The sequence below is a fragment of the Pelophylax lessonae genome (assembly GCF_965119305.1).
Source record: "Pelophylax lessonae genome assembly, chromosome: 8".
NCBI lineage: Eukaryota > Metazoa > Chordata > Amphibia > Anura > Ranidae > Pelophylax > Pelophylax lessonae.
Genome location: NC_138775.1, coordinates 104582578 through 104598239, shown reverse-complemented (window position 1 = coordinate 104598239; position 15662 = coordinate 104582578). Strand labels below are relative to the sequence as shown.

The 15662-nt window shown below is 42.2% G+C and overlaps 1 protein-coding gene across 2 annotated transcripts in view; it reads right to left on the bottom strand.

Annotated features, from left to right (window-relative positions):
* Positions 1-15662, bottom strand: part of TOM1 (target of myb1 membrane trafficking protein) — a 400254-nt gene that overhangs the window by 296856 nt on the left and 87736 nt on the right. The window lies entirely within an intron of this gene.

Sequence of the window (15662 nt, the reverse complement as noted above, 5' to 3'; positions counted from 1 at the left end):
GACAAAAAAAAAAATACACTTTTAACAAGTACTTCGTATTCTCCACAAATATTACATACTATTCTTAAAAAGCCCATCTTTAACTGCTTAAGCCCCGGAAGATTTTACCCCCTTCCTGACCAGGGGGTTTTTTGCAATTTTTTACTGCGTGACTTTGACGGACAATTGCGCGGTCGTGCGACGCTGTACCTAAACAAATTTCACGCCCTTTTTTTCCCACAAACAGAGCTTTCTTTTGGTGGTATTTGATCACCTGTGCGATTTTTTGATCATGCGCTATAAACAAAAAAAGAGCGTAATGCTTGCAAAAATAATATTTTTCACTTTTTTTTTATATGAAATTCCCCCCCAAAAAAAATGTAAAAATCAAAATTTAACATTTTCGGCCAAATTGTTTTACGCTACATATGTTTGGTAAAAAGTTATCGCGTTTACTAACAAAGGGAAAGACTTTTGTCATTTTTGGTGTTTTTTTAACGAGTAATGGCGGCGATCTGCGATTTCTTTTGCGGTACTGCGACATTGCGGCGGACAGATCGGACCCTTGACTGACATTTTTGACACTTTTGGGGGTACCAGTGACATTACTGCAGTAATCAGTGCTATATATATGCACTGTTACTGCAAAAATGACACTGGCAGGGAAGGGGTTAACTGTATTGTACAGGGAGGGGTTAAGTGTGTCCTAGGGGCGTGATTCTAACTGTAGGGGGACAGGTCTCCTAGTGTAAAAACAAAGATCAACGGTTCTACATAGTAGAACCGTCTGATCTTCATTTTTACACAGGGGAGAATGACAGGCGGCTTGTTTACATAAGCCGCTCTGTCTTTCTCCCGCTGTACCGGAGATCGTAGTGTGACCGGCGGACACCGGGTCCGCCGGTCACACGCCCGCACTCCTTTGTGAACGAGCCGAGGCGGGCGCAAGCCTCGGCGGGCGCGCACTCGCCCGCTATTGGCTCTAAAAGGAGTGACAGGCGAGCGACGTAGACCTACGTCACTCTGCCTGGCCGGGGCTGACTGCCGCAGTAAATATACTGTGAGCAGTCGGCAACCGGTTAAGCAAAGCACTACCTCCTCTCAACAATTCACCAGTTATAACAGTTAGAAAGCCTTTGCTAGTTGGGCATTACTCCACATTGCCAATGACACTTCTGGGAAGTCACTATGTCTCGTTTAGCATTGTGATGGCCTCCAGACAGACACAGGACAAAACAAGGTGCGTAATAGGTTAAAAAAAAAATATATTTATATATATATTATATATATATATATATATATATTTATTGATTTGATTACAGATCAAGAGTTTTCTTTATTTTCATGACTATGAAAATTGTACAGTCACACTTCAAGAGGTAGTCGCCTGAAATCGTCTTCCAACAGTCTTGAAGGAGTTCCCAGAGATGCTTAGCACTTGTTGGCCCTTTTGCCTTCACTCTGCGGTCCAGCTCACTCCAAACCATCTCGATTGGGTTCAGGTCCGGTGACTGTGGAGGCCAGGTCATCTGGCGCGCAGCACCCCATCACTCTCCTTCTTGGTCAAATAGCCCTTACACAGCCTGGAGGTGTGTTTGTTGTCATTGTCCTTTTGAAAAATAAAATGATGGTCCAACTAAACGCAAACCGGATGGAATAGCATGCCGCTGCAAGATGCTGTGGTAGCCATGCTGGTTCAGTATGCCTTCAATTTTGAATAAATCCCCAACAGTGTCACCAGCAAAGCACCCCCACACCATCACACCTCCTCCTCCATGCTTCACGTGGGAACCAGGCATGTAGAGTCCATCCGTTCCCCTTTTCTGAGTCGCACAAAGACACAGTGGTTGGAACCAAAGATCTCAAATTTGGACTCATCAGACCAAAGCACAGATTTCCACTGGTCTAATGTCCATTCCTTGTGTTCTTTAGCCCAAACAAGTCTCTTCTGCTTGTTGCCTTTCTTTAGCAGTGGTTTCCTAGCAGATATTCTACCATGAAGGCCTGATTCACACAGTCTCCTCCAGGGTTCATACACATTTTCACCAATAAAATTCCATGACTTTTCCATGACTTCACGTAAATATTCATGACCTAATGTTTCATGAAATGTCTATGTATACATGTTAAATAAGAAGAAAATCCATGTCACACCCAGCATATTTTTACTAAAATAAATGACAATCTTTGTAGTGTACAGTACCTCTGCAGTTAGGGTTTCATTTCTGTATACAGCGTGACTCAAAATGGTCCCTTGTTTTACAGTGGATGAGATGGAAGCACCACTGCCGCAGCTGGGAGCCGGTGTCACTTCAGGCGCACGGGTGAAAAAGCCAGCAATCGGATTGGAAGCTGTGTGAAGTTCCCAGAGTAGTGTGCCCAATGTGGTGTACCCAGAGTTGTGTGCACTGTGTCATGTGCCCAGCCTCGAGTGCACCGTCATCTGTCCAGCGTGGTGTGCGCATCATATGCCCACAGTGGTGTACACTGTATCATGTGTCCAGCGTGGTGAACCCAGACTCGTGTGCCCACAGTGGTGTACCCAGAGCTGCATGTACTGTGTCATATGCCCAGACTTGTGTGCCCACAGGAGTGTACCCAGAGTGATCTGTCCTGTGTGGTGTGACCAGTCGTATGCCCAACGCGTTGTACCCAGAGTCGTGTGTCCACAGTGGTATGCCCAGTGTGATGTACCCAGAGCTGTGTGTACTGTCTGTGTCATGTGTCCAGACTTGTGTGCCCACAAAGGGGTGTACCCAGACTCATGTGCCCAATGTGATGTCCCCAGAGTCATCTGCATTGTGTTGGGTGATCAGTCGCATGCCCAATGTGATGTACCCAGAGTTGTATGCCCACAGTGGAGTACCTAGAGTTTTGTGTACTGCGTCATGTGCCCACAATGGTGTGACGGGTTGTGCGCCCAGCGTGATGTCCCCAGAGTCATCTGCCCTGTGTGGGGTGATCAGTTGTATGGCCTGTGTTGTGTGCCCAGCAGAAGTATGGAAATGCTTGGTGACTTTCCAGGTCCTGCACTCGGAATGTGGACAAGACAGGTGACAGCTCCCACTTCTCAGAAGAGCCAAAGGAAGCCACAAGCAGGAAAATTCTGAAAGTTCTGCTCAGATGACAGCCCCACTTCCTGCCCACAACATACATGGCTGATGTCAAGCTGCAGCGCCTACACCTGTCTAATCTCCGGCCGCATGAACGTGATGACGCGGGGGTGCGGTAACCGAAACGGTTATCGCCCCCTTCCGTGTCATCATCGCGTTCATGCGGCCGGCCCGCCCTCCAGTGACGCTTCCGCTGCCTGCGATTGGTTTGCTGCTGCTGGCCAGTCACATCCAGGCAAACCGCGGCCGGCCTTCCCCGCTGCCAGTGATTGGTGCACGATCATCTCCTTGGCTGCTGCGTGACAGCGCCCGGGCATACCGCGGACCCGGAAGACAAATAGTATGTGGCACTGGCAAACATTACTGAATAAAATAATAAATTACACTTAAGTCATTAAGCATCCGCTCCCCGTTCCTCCCCAGTTACATTTCCATGACTTTTCCAAAACCTTAGTGGAATCCTAATTTTCCATGACCTTTCCAGGCCTGGAAAGTGTCATCTCCAAATTTCAAAACTTTTCCAGGTTTTCAAGGACCGTACGAACCCTGCTCCTCTTAACAGTTGTTTTAGAGATGTGTCTGCTGCTAGAACTTCCGTGTGCCATTGACCTGGTCTCTAATCTGAGCTGCTGTTAACCTGCGATTTCTGAGGCTGGTGACTCAGATTAACTTATCCTCCGCAACAGAGGTGACTCTTTGTCTTCCTTTCCTGGGGGGGTCCGCATGTGAGCCAGTTTCTTTGTAGCACTTGATGGTTTTTGTGACTGCACTTGGAGACACTTTCAAAGTTTTCCCAATTTTTCAGACTGACCTTCATTTCTTAAAGTAATGATGGCCACTCGTTTTCCTGTACTTAGCTGCTTTTTTCTTGCCATAATACAAATTCTAACAGTCTATTCAGTAGGACTATCAGCTGTGTATCCACCTGACTTCTGCACAACACAACTGATGGTCCCATCCCCATTTATAAGGAAAGAAATCACACTTAAACCTGACAGGGCACACCTGTGAAGTGAAAACCATTTCAGGTGACTACCTCTTGAAGTGTAACTCTACAATTTTCATAGTCATGAAAATAAAGAAAACTCTTTGAATGAGAAGGTGTGTCCAAACTTTTGGTCTGTACTGTATATACAATTGCAGGTAAGCCATAGTCCATACTGGTGACTAGCTCTCGACATACTGTATGCCATTATTTAACCACTTGCTGACTGGGCCTTTTATTGACATTTGTTGCTTGCAATTTAAAATCAGGATTTTTCGCTAGACAACTACTTAGAACCCCCAAACATAATATATACCTCAATGTATTTGTATAATAAGAAAGATAATGTTACGCCTAGTAAATAGATACCCAACATGTCATGCTTTAAAATTGCACGTGCTCGCGGAATGGCGCCAAAAACCATGGTACTTAAATCTCCATAGGCGATGCTTTAAAAAATGTTTACAGGTTATCAGTTTAGAGTTACAGAGTAGGTCTAAATCATTGCTCTCGCTCTGATGTTCACCTCGATACCCCACGTGTGGTGCAAACACCGCTTACATATGCGGGCGTGACCCATGTATGCGTTCACTACTTCGTGCGAGCATGCGGGGATAGGGGCGCTTTACAAAATGTTTATTTTATAATATTTTTTTTATTTTTAAGGCTCCATCCACACCTATGCAGTTTTCTTTTGAGCGTTTCTGAAGTGCTTTCCGTGTTTTTTTAACACAAATTTGCAGCGATTTGGCCATGATTTGCATTTTTTAAGCTATATACAGTGCCTTGCGAAAGTATTCGGCCCCCTTGAACTTTGGGACCTTTTGCCACATTTCAGGCTTCAAACAAAGATATAAAACTAATTTTTTGTGAAGAATCAACAAGAAGTGGGACATAATCATGAAGTGGAACGAAATTTATTAGATATTTCAAACTTTGTTAACAAATAAACTGAAAAATTGGGCATGCAAAATTATTCAGCCCCTTTACTTTCAGTGCAGCAAACTCTCTCCAGAAGTTCAGTGAGTATCTCTGAATGATCCAATGTTGACCTAAATGACTAATGATGATAAATATCCAACTGTGTGTAATCAAGTCTCCGTATAAATGCACCTGCACTGTGATAGTCTCAGAGGTCCTTTTAAAGCGCAGAGAGCATCATGAAGAACAAGGAACACACCAGGCAGGTCCGAGATACTGTTGGAGAAGTTTAAAGCCGGATTTGGATACAAAAAGATTTCCCAAGCTCTAAGCATCCCAAGGAGCACTGTGCAAGCGATTATATTGAAATGGAAGGAGTATCAGACCACTGCAAATCTACAAAGACCTGGCCGTCCCTCTAAACTTTCAGCTTATACAAGGAGAAGACTGATCAGAGATGCAGCCAAGAGGCCCATGATCCCTCTGGATGAACTGCAGAGATCTACAGCTGAGGTGAGAGACTCTGTCCATAGGACAACAATCAGTGGTATACTGCACAAATCTGGCCTTTATGCAAGAGTGGCAAGAAGAAAGCCATTTCTTAAAAGATATCCATAAAAAGTGTTGTTTAAAGTTTTCCACAAGCCACCTGGGAGACACACCAAACATGTGGAAGAAGGTGCTCTGGTCAGATGAAACCAAATTCAAACTTTTTGGCAACAATGCAAAACGTTATGTTTGGCGTAAAAGCAACACAGCTCATCACCCTGAACACACCACCCCCACTGTCAAACATGGTGGTGGCAGCATCATGGTCTGGGCCTGCTTTTCTTCAGCAGGGACAGGGAAGATGGTTAAAATTGATGGGAAGATGGATGGAGCCAAATACAGGACCATTCTGGAAGAAAACCTGATGGAGTCTGCAAAAGACCTGAGACTGGGACGGAGATTTGTCTTCCAACAAGACAACGATCCAAAACATAAAGCAAAATCTACAATGGAATGGTTCACAAATAAACATATCCAGGTGTTAGAATGGCCAAGTCAAAGTCCAGACCTGAATCCAATCGAGAATCTGTGGAAAGAACTGAAAACTGCTGTTCAAACACTCTCCATCCAACCTCACTGAGCTCGAGCTGTTTTGCAAGGAGGAATGGGCAAAAAATTCAGACTCTCGATGTGCAAAACTGATAGAGACATACCCCAAGTGACTTACAGCTGTAATCGCAGCAAAAAGGTGGCGCTACAAAGTATTAACTTAAGGGGGATGAATAATTTTGCAAGCCCAATTTTTCAGTTTTTTATTTGTTAACAAAGTTTGAAATATCCAATAAATTTAGTTCCACTTCATGATTGTGTCCCACTTGTTGTTTATTCTTCACAAAAAATTACAGTTTTATATCTTTATGTTTGAAGCCTGAAATGTGGCAAAAGGTCGAAAAGTTCAAGGAGGCCGAATACTTTCGCAAAGCACTGTGTGTGTGTGTGTGTGTGTGTGTGTGTGTGTGTGTGTGTGTGTGTGTGTGTGTGTGTATGTATATATGTTATATATATATATATATATATATATATATACACACATACATATATACACATATACACACACACACACACATACATACATACACAAACACACAAACACAGTACAGACCAAAAGTTTGGACACACCTTCTCATTCAAAGAGTTTTCTTTATTTTCATGACACTGAAAATTGTGTAGAGTTACACTTCAAGAGGTAGTCACCTGAAATGGTTTTCACTTCACAGGTGTGCCCTGTCAGGTTTAATAAGTGTGATTTCTTTCCTTATAAATGGGGTTGGGACCATCAGTTGTGTTGTGCAGAAGTCGGGTGGATACACAGCTGATAGTCCTACTGAATAGACTGTTAGAATTTGTATTATGGCAAGAAAAAAGCAGCCAAGTACAGGAAAACGAGTGGCCATCATTACTTTAAGAAATGAAGGTCAGCCAGTCCAAAACAAATTGGGAAAACTTTGAAAGTGTCCCCAAGTGCAGTCACAAAAAGCATCAAGCGCTACAAAGAAACTGGCTCACATGCGGACCGCCCCAGGAAAGGAAGACCAAGAGTCACCTCTGCTGCGGAGGATAAGTTCATCCGAGGCACCAGCCTCAGAAATAGCAGGTTAACAGCAGCTCAGATTAGAGACCAGGTCAATGGCACACGGAGTTCTAGCAGAAGACACATCTCTAGAACAACTGTTAAGAGGAGACTGTGTGAATCAGGCCTTCATGGTAGAATATCTGCTAGGAAACCACTGCTAAAGAAAGGCAACAAGCAGAAGAGACTTGTTTGGGCTAAAGAACACAAGGAATGGACATTAGACCAGTGGAAATCTGTGCTTTGGTCTGATGAGTCCAAATTTGAGATCTTTGGTTCCAACCACTGTCTTTGTGTGACACAGAAAAGGTGAACGGATGGACTCTACATGCCTGGTTCCCACGTGAAGCATGGAGGAGGAGGTGTGATGGTGTGGGGGTGCTTTGCTGGTGACACTGTTGGGGATTTATTCAAAATTGAAGGCATACTGAACCAGCATGGCTACCACAGCATCTTGCAGCGGCATGCTATTCCATCCGGTTTGCGTTTAGTTGGACCATCATTTATTTTTCAACAGGACAATGACCCCAAACACACCTCCAGGCTGTGTAAGGGCTATTTGACCAAGAAGGAGAGTGATGGGGTGCTGCGCCAGATGACCTGGCCTCCACAGTCACCGGACCTGAACCCAATCGAGATGGTTTGGGGTGAGCTGGACCGCAGAGTGAAGGCAAAAGGGCCAACAAGTGCTAAGCATCTCTGGGAACTCCTTCAAGACTGTTGGAAGACCATTTCAGGTGACTACCTCTTGAAGCTCATCAAGAGAATGCCAAGAGTGTGCAAAGCAGTAATCAAAGCAAAAAGGTGGCTACTTTGAAGAACCTGGAATATTACATATTTTCAGTTGTTTCACACTTTTTTGTTATGTTTGTAATTCCACATGTGTTAATTCGTAGTTTTGATGCCTTCAGTAAGAATCTACAATTTTCATAGTCATAAAAATAAAGAAAACTTTTTTGAATGAGAAGGGGTGTCCAAACTTTTGGTCTGTACCAATATATATATATATATATATATATATATATATATATATATATATATATATATATATATATATATATACACACACACACACACACACACACACATTATATATATATATATATATATATATATATATATATATATATATATATATATACACATATACACATATATATACACACATACATACATACACATATATGTATATAGCCAAATTTGTTGTTGGGCAGAATAAAAAAACACAGATCACACCAAAATCACGGTAAAAACACACTACATGCTTTTCTGCAGCTTCTCCATTAAATTCTATTGAACAAAAACTAATAAAGTCCCTGACCCTTTCCAAAAATGCAGAGGCACAAAATGCATTGATAGGAACCTGTTCCATAGCAACATATGTTAAAAATGTAATGCAATTCTGCAAAAAAGCATGAACACCACATCGGTGTGAATAGAGCCTTACACTGTCCCTTTAATTTTTATTGCTACTGAACGAAATATAGACATCCCCTGCGATAACAATACAGCATTAAAGGTCTTCTTAATGGAGAGATCTGGGGTCTAAAATACCCCACCTCTCTCCTCTACCCTTAAAAGCAAAAGATGGAAGAAGAAAAAAAAAAAAAATTTTACATGGCTCAAGAACAGGGAGGGACGTCGATGTCCACCGGGAAGCGAAGGGTGGGGCACCTCTCCCGCTACTTCTAAAAGTGGTCTTGCAGCGAATCCGCGCTGGGATTACTGTTGACAGAAAGCTGGCTGCAGCCATAACCCCAGTATTTAACCACTTTACCACCGGAGGATATTGCTGTCTTACGTCCAGGCCACTTTTTGCGATTCGGCACTGTGTGAATTTAACGGACAATTGCGCGGTCGTGTGACGCTGTACCCAAACAAAATTTATGTCCTTTTTTTCCCACAAACAGAGCTTTCTTTTGGTGGTATTTGATCTCCTGTGCAATTTTTACTTTTTGCGCTATAAACAAAAAAAAGAGTGTTTATTTTGAAAAAATAACAATATTTTTAACATTTTTTTTATATGAAATTCCCCCCTCCAAAAAATGTAAAAATCTAAAATTTTTTTACATTTTTGGCCAATTTGTTTTCCGCTACCTATGTTTGGTAAAAAAAAAAATCACAATAAGCGTATTTTGATTGGTTTGCGCAAAAGTTATTGCGTTTACTAAGGGAAAGATTTGTCATTTTTGGTGTTTTTTTTTTTTTAACGAGTAATGGCGGCGATCTGCGATTTTTTTTGCGGGACTGCGACATTGCTGCGGACAGATCGGACCCTTGACTGACATTTTTTACACTTTTGGGGGTAGCAGTGATATTTCTATAGTAGTCAGTGCTATAAATATGCACTGTTATTGTAAAAATGACACTGGCAGGGAAGGAGTTAATTTTATTGGAGAGGGAGGGGTTAATATATGCCTGGTGCTTACTAACGTGTGTGGGGGGAGGTGATTGAGTGACACAGGGACAGATCGCATGTTCAGCTATGCTGAACACTGCAATCTGTCACTCCTTGTCACTTAGGAGATCCGCCTGCTCTGTTTACACAAGCGGGCGGATCTCCAAACTCAATTCCCTGACGATCGGGGAAGAGCAGCGGCGCCTCCCCTGGCCAGACTCCCGCTGTGACTGAAAACAGCGGGAGCACGCCTCCGGCGGCGCGCGAGCGCCGCCTACAGGGGGAGGAGTCCAGCGACGTAGGTCTACGTCGCTGGACGGAATCGAGCCACTTTGCCGCAGTACAGTGAACGTGACTGGTCGGCAAGTGGTTAATGTCAAACTAATGACGTACCGTATATTTAGGCGGTCAGCAAGTGGTTAACACAGCTTTGAGAGTTCCTCTATGTCTGAATTTTATATTTGCCCATAGTCAACAGACCCTTTAAGTGAAGAGAATTAAATGGTCTTCTGCAGCTCCAAGCCACTCATGAAAACTCCTCCTTTCAGGTTTCAAAGATACAAATACAAGCTATTTACAGATTTAGCCCCCATTCACACCGGAGCGACAGGTCAAATGGCACCACAAGTTGCATCCTATTGTCGGCAATTGTAGTGTCCAAATCGGTGCAAAGCCGATTTTTCGGTGTTGCATCGATTTGAAAAAGTAGTTCCTGCACTACTCTTGGCAATTTCTGGAGCAACTTGCATTGACATCTGTGCATGAAACCCCACAGATGTATTCAAAGTTGCACTGACATGCGGCTTTAAAATTGTGCGATTTCAGATGAAGTCACACCATTTCAAAGCTGCATTCAATGTGAACGAGGGCTTAGGCACTTGTATCACCTAAATATGGAGAGAAATTAAGATTGGTTTCCAAAGTTTTGCAAAACTAAAAAAATCTTCCCTTTAGAGCCCTGGCGCAATAACTGTGGCCTAGGGGCTGCACAAGGCCCTTTGTCTCTTTATGTGCAGCCCTCAGGGCACCAGCAGAATCAAATCTGTGTTTCCTTATTGCCTTGTTAAAGCCGTGATCTTGTGTAATTGGTCTCAAGTTTACGACGCTCTTGTGGCATGTTCCATGTCGTCTGCTGTCTCTTGTATCATGTCAACAGTCTCTAACCATCTTTTGTATCATGCTCTCTATTATTGTCTGATAATCTCTTGAGTTATGACCGCAGTCTCTGATCACCTCTTGTACCATTTCCATGGTTTCTGACCAGCTTTTGCAAAAACATCCCAAAAAAATGTGATAAAGTTACTCAAAATATGTACCCAGCTTCCACTCTAAAAAGTGTTTTCCTTCATTACACTTGTGCTGTAAATAAGAGTGATGGGAGTGGCACTAAAGAATCAAAATCCATTTTTTTATATTTATATACTTTTTTTTTATATAAACATAAAACATGCCAGATGAGTATTGCTACTCAAAGTCCAAACAGTGCTACTTGTAAATTCATATTCCATAAGTGCCTAAGTGAAAAAAAAAAAACAATGATCACTTCAATCTTCCTATGAATTGTGCACTCCATCACATAACTTTAATCACTTAAGTGCCGGTTCACACTTATGCGCTTGCGCTTGCAATGCGAATTTGCAGTGCGAGTTTACCTTATGTTTTTCAATAGTACCAGCGCGATTGTAATGAAAATCTGATTGCGTTGATTATGTTAATTAAGCTCAGGAGGGGTGGAGCTGAGGGGAAAATCAAGCAAAAAATAAGAATTCGCACATATCTGAACTGATAATGCGAGTCCAAAACGATTTACATTGATGTCAATGGAGACTAAATTCGCAACGCAGCACTGTAAACTCGCACAAGACCCTTTTTATCATCGCATCACATTCGCATCTGGATCGCAACGCATAGATGTGAACGACCGTCACGAATTCAATGTATTTTGTAAATGCATGCGATTGGAGACTATTTAGAACGCATCGCATTCGCAGTACAATCGCATAAGTGTGAACCGGCACTAAAGGTTCAGGCCTATTTCTGACATTTGTTGTTTAAAATTTAAAACCATTTTCTTTTTTGCTAGAAAATTACTTGGAACCCCCAAACATTCTATATTTTATTTTAGCAGAGACCCTAAAGAATAAAATGGAGATTGTTGCAATACTTTATATCACACCATATTTGCGCTGCGGTCTTACAAGCGCAATTTTCATAAAAATTACACTTTTTGAATTAAAACAAAAAGACACCTGTAAAAAGTTAGCCCAATTTGTTTGTATAATGTGAACAATTACGTTATGCCATGTTAATTGATACCCAACATGTCATGATATAAAATTGCACACGCTCATGGAATGATGACAAACTACAGTACATAAAAATCTCCATAGGCGATGCTTTAAAATTTTTTACAGGTTACCGGTTTAGAGCTACAGAGGTCTTGTGCTAGAATTATTGCTCGCACTCCAATGATCGTGGTGATACATCACATGCGATTTGATCACCGTTCACATATGTGGGCACGACTTGAGTATGCGTTAGCTTCTGTACGTGAGCTCGGAGGGACGGGCTGCTTTAATTATTTTTTTTTATTATTTTACTTTTCTTTTTTTTTCTTTTTACACCGTTCCTTTAAATTTGATCACTTTTATTCCTATTACAAGAAATCTAAACATCCCTAAAAATAAGCATGTCAGGTCCTCTTTATTGTGAAATCTGGGGTCAAAAAAGACTTTGCATTTAAACCTCAAAGAAAAAAATTTAATTTTCGCATTTAAAAAAAAAAAGGGCAATTTAAAAAGGACCTGACGTCTGATGTCGCTTCCGTCCTCCAAGGGCACAGAGTCAAGTGGGAACTATCTTACCCTCACTCAACTGCCTGCCCATCACTAACCAGGAGAAACGATCGGGAAGCGATGGGAGGGGGAAGCAGAGGCATACCCGGGGGGGGGGGGGGAGAGAGAGAGAAGGGGGGGTTGACAGGAAGAGAGAGGGGGGTTGACCGGAAGAGAGGGGGGGTTGACAGGAAGAGAGGGGGGGGTTGACAGGAAGAGAGAGGGGGGTGACCGGAAGAGAGAGGGGGGTATCCCTCGAGAAAGTGATGATTGATTGTGACGCAAGACATCGGGAGGAGCCAGGTGATGTCACTTCCGGTTTACGGCCATGACCGGAAGCATCGATTCCACTGCAAGCTGCGGTGTTTTAACTGCCTAGCCTTACTGAACTGTAAGTCATACTTGTTTTTTATGTCTGCTACATACTGCACCATGAGGTTGTCCCCATTTATATCCTGACCATGAGGGGAATATGAAGGAAGTTGCCCCATGAGCCCCTGGAAGTGTTGTGACAACTAGTCGCGGTACCAGTCCCTATTATGAAGCAAGAGATTGAGGATTAGGCCCTACAAGTCCATACAGAGAGGAACAGTCTACCTTACCAACAAGGCTCTTTTGAGTGTTGCTGGAGGTGAGCACGAAGTCTTATAAATTTGGAGCACCTTTCTGATTAGTTTGCACTATGCACATGGACATTTTATCTTTACTCTAGTGCAACATTATTGTAGTATTTTTGTTTTTTAGCACGGGACACATGGACATTTTTTATGATTGATTATTTATCTAGTGCAATACAAGTTTATTATATATATATTTTTTGGATTGCACATGTCTTTGGGAAGTCTATATTGCACTCACTGGTTGCACTGACACTTTCTTCATATTCTAGATTTGCACTCACTTTGCACCTTGTCACTTTATTCTGAGATATCTACATATTATGTTGTGTGTTTCACAACACGCTACAAGGAGTTATTATTGAATTCATAGGTGCTTTTTACAGTGGGCCTTTAGCTCACTCAGGAGATTGCGCCGATTCATTTTTTTATGGTATCCAGTTGTGGTATACAGATCACTGATCACTTTATTGAGCACTTTATTGAATATTTATATTCATTTACAGTTTAATCACTGTACACTATTTTTCACCATTATATTGTTATTGTACCCTTTTTGGGATTTATTGTTACATCCTGCACTTTTGTTATATTCCTAGATTTGTACTTTATACATTTGTATACACTGATGTGTTAAATGTATTTATTTATTCATCCATTTGGAATTGAGCGCCAATTCTTTATTACATTGATTTTACACTATGGAGATCTCTTTTCCTATTTTAGGATTATCCTTACTGGGAGCCACTTGAATAAGGATTAACCACACGAGCATATTACAGTATCGACCGATTAAGAGATACACACTCAATCCTATCAGGAAGGAATACAAGAGTACAGATCCTCTCAATGCTTGAGTGACTGACGAGCATTTGGATTCCAAGCACCAGCACTCTGATGAACATATCAGCTTGATATATTCACATTGAATAAGGACTTTTTCCTTTCACTTGGCACTTTATTCACTTATTTAAATTTACATGTATTTTTTTATTTATGTGTATGCATCATAATTCATCACAATTTTTGGAACAGCATTAATATTCATATATTTTATTTGCATATTAATTTGGTGATATAGTATTTGCACTTGGCACTTTATTTATCCATTTATTTTGATATATTTTATATACCGTGGAGCGCTGATACTCACACTATCAGGATCTACCTTCCATCAGTATATCTGAGATACAATATTTACACTTGGCACTTTGATTCATTTATTGAATTTAATTTACACTTGGAACTTTGAGAGCTCAGTCACACAAGAGCGACTTGTGAGGCGACTTGTGTCGCCCCAGGTCGCTTGACATAACAAAAGCAATGTTTATCAATCAGTGCCGTCTTAATTGGCACTACTGAAGTCGCTCCGACTTCAGAAAAGGGTCCTGTACTACTTTGAGGCGACCTGTGATCCGACTTGTCCCATAGACTTCAATGGGAGTTGCCTCCTTATCTTAATTGACACGACTTGTTATCAGACTTTCCAGGAAGAAGAAAGAGATTAGCCAGGCATTCCCCACATTGCAGCCATGCCTATATGGTATATTATATATGTAATGGTATATATATTCCATTATCTCTGCTTGGTCTGTGTGTGAGTGGCACTGGTGGACACAGATAAGTGGCACTGGTGGACACTGATACGTGGCACTGATATGTCGCACTGGTGGACACTGATTTGTGGCACTGATACATGGCACTGGTGGACACTGATACGTGGCACTGATATGTCGCACTGGTGGACACTGATTTGTGGCACTGATACATGGCACTGGTGGACACTGATACGTGGCACTGATATGTGGCACTGGTGGACACTGATACGTAGCACTGATATGTGGCACTGGTGGACACTGATACGTGGCACTGATATGTGGCACTGGTGGACACTGATTTGTGGCACTGGTGGACACTGATACGTGGCACTGGTGGACACTGATACGTGGCACTGATATGTGGCACTGGTGGACACTGATACGTGGCACTGATATGTGGCACTGGTGGACACTGATACGTGGCACTGGTGGACACTGATACGTGGCACTGGTGGACACTGATACGTGGCACTGGTGGACACTGATACGTGGCACTGATATGTGGCACTGGTGGACACTGATACGTGGCACTGATATGTGGCACTGGTGGACACTGATACGTGGCACTGGTGGACACTGATACGTGGCACTGGTGGACACTGATACGTGGCACTGGTGGACACTGATACGTGGCACTGGTGGGCAATGAGGAAATGAGTAAAAAAAAAAAAAAAAAAAACAGAAAAGGGGAATTAGGTCACAACACAACATATTCTGATTGGCCAAACACAAAGTCGTCTGTCATATAAGTCGCGCAAAATAATTCACAAGTCGCTGTAAAGTCGCTCCGACATGGGGCGACTTATGGTCGCGGCAGTGTGAACCGGCTCTGATTCATTTATTGAATTTATTTTAAATTGTGGAGCAGCACTGATATCTATATAATTACAATATTTTTTTCTTATTCTTTAAAACATTCAAAGCCATAACACTAAAGATTTAGAATCATAAAATTGTGAGGAGGGAGACACAAAAATCAAAGCCATAGATCTGCATACAACTTCATGTGTCTTTATCCCTGGTTCTAATGTGCATGCTAATAGGCTTTTTTTTTTTCATTGGAGATCACCTTTGCATAAGCATTTATTCCCTCATATG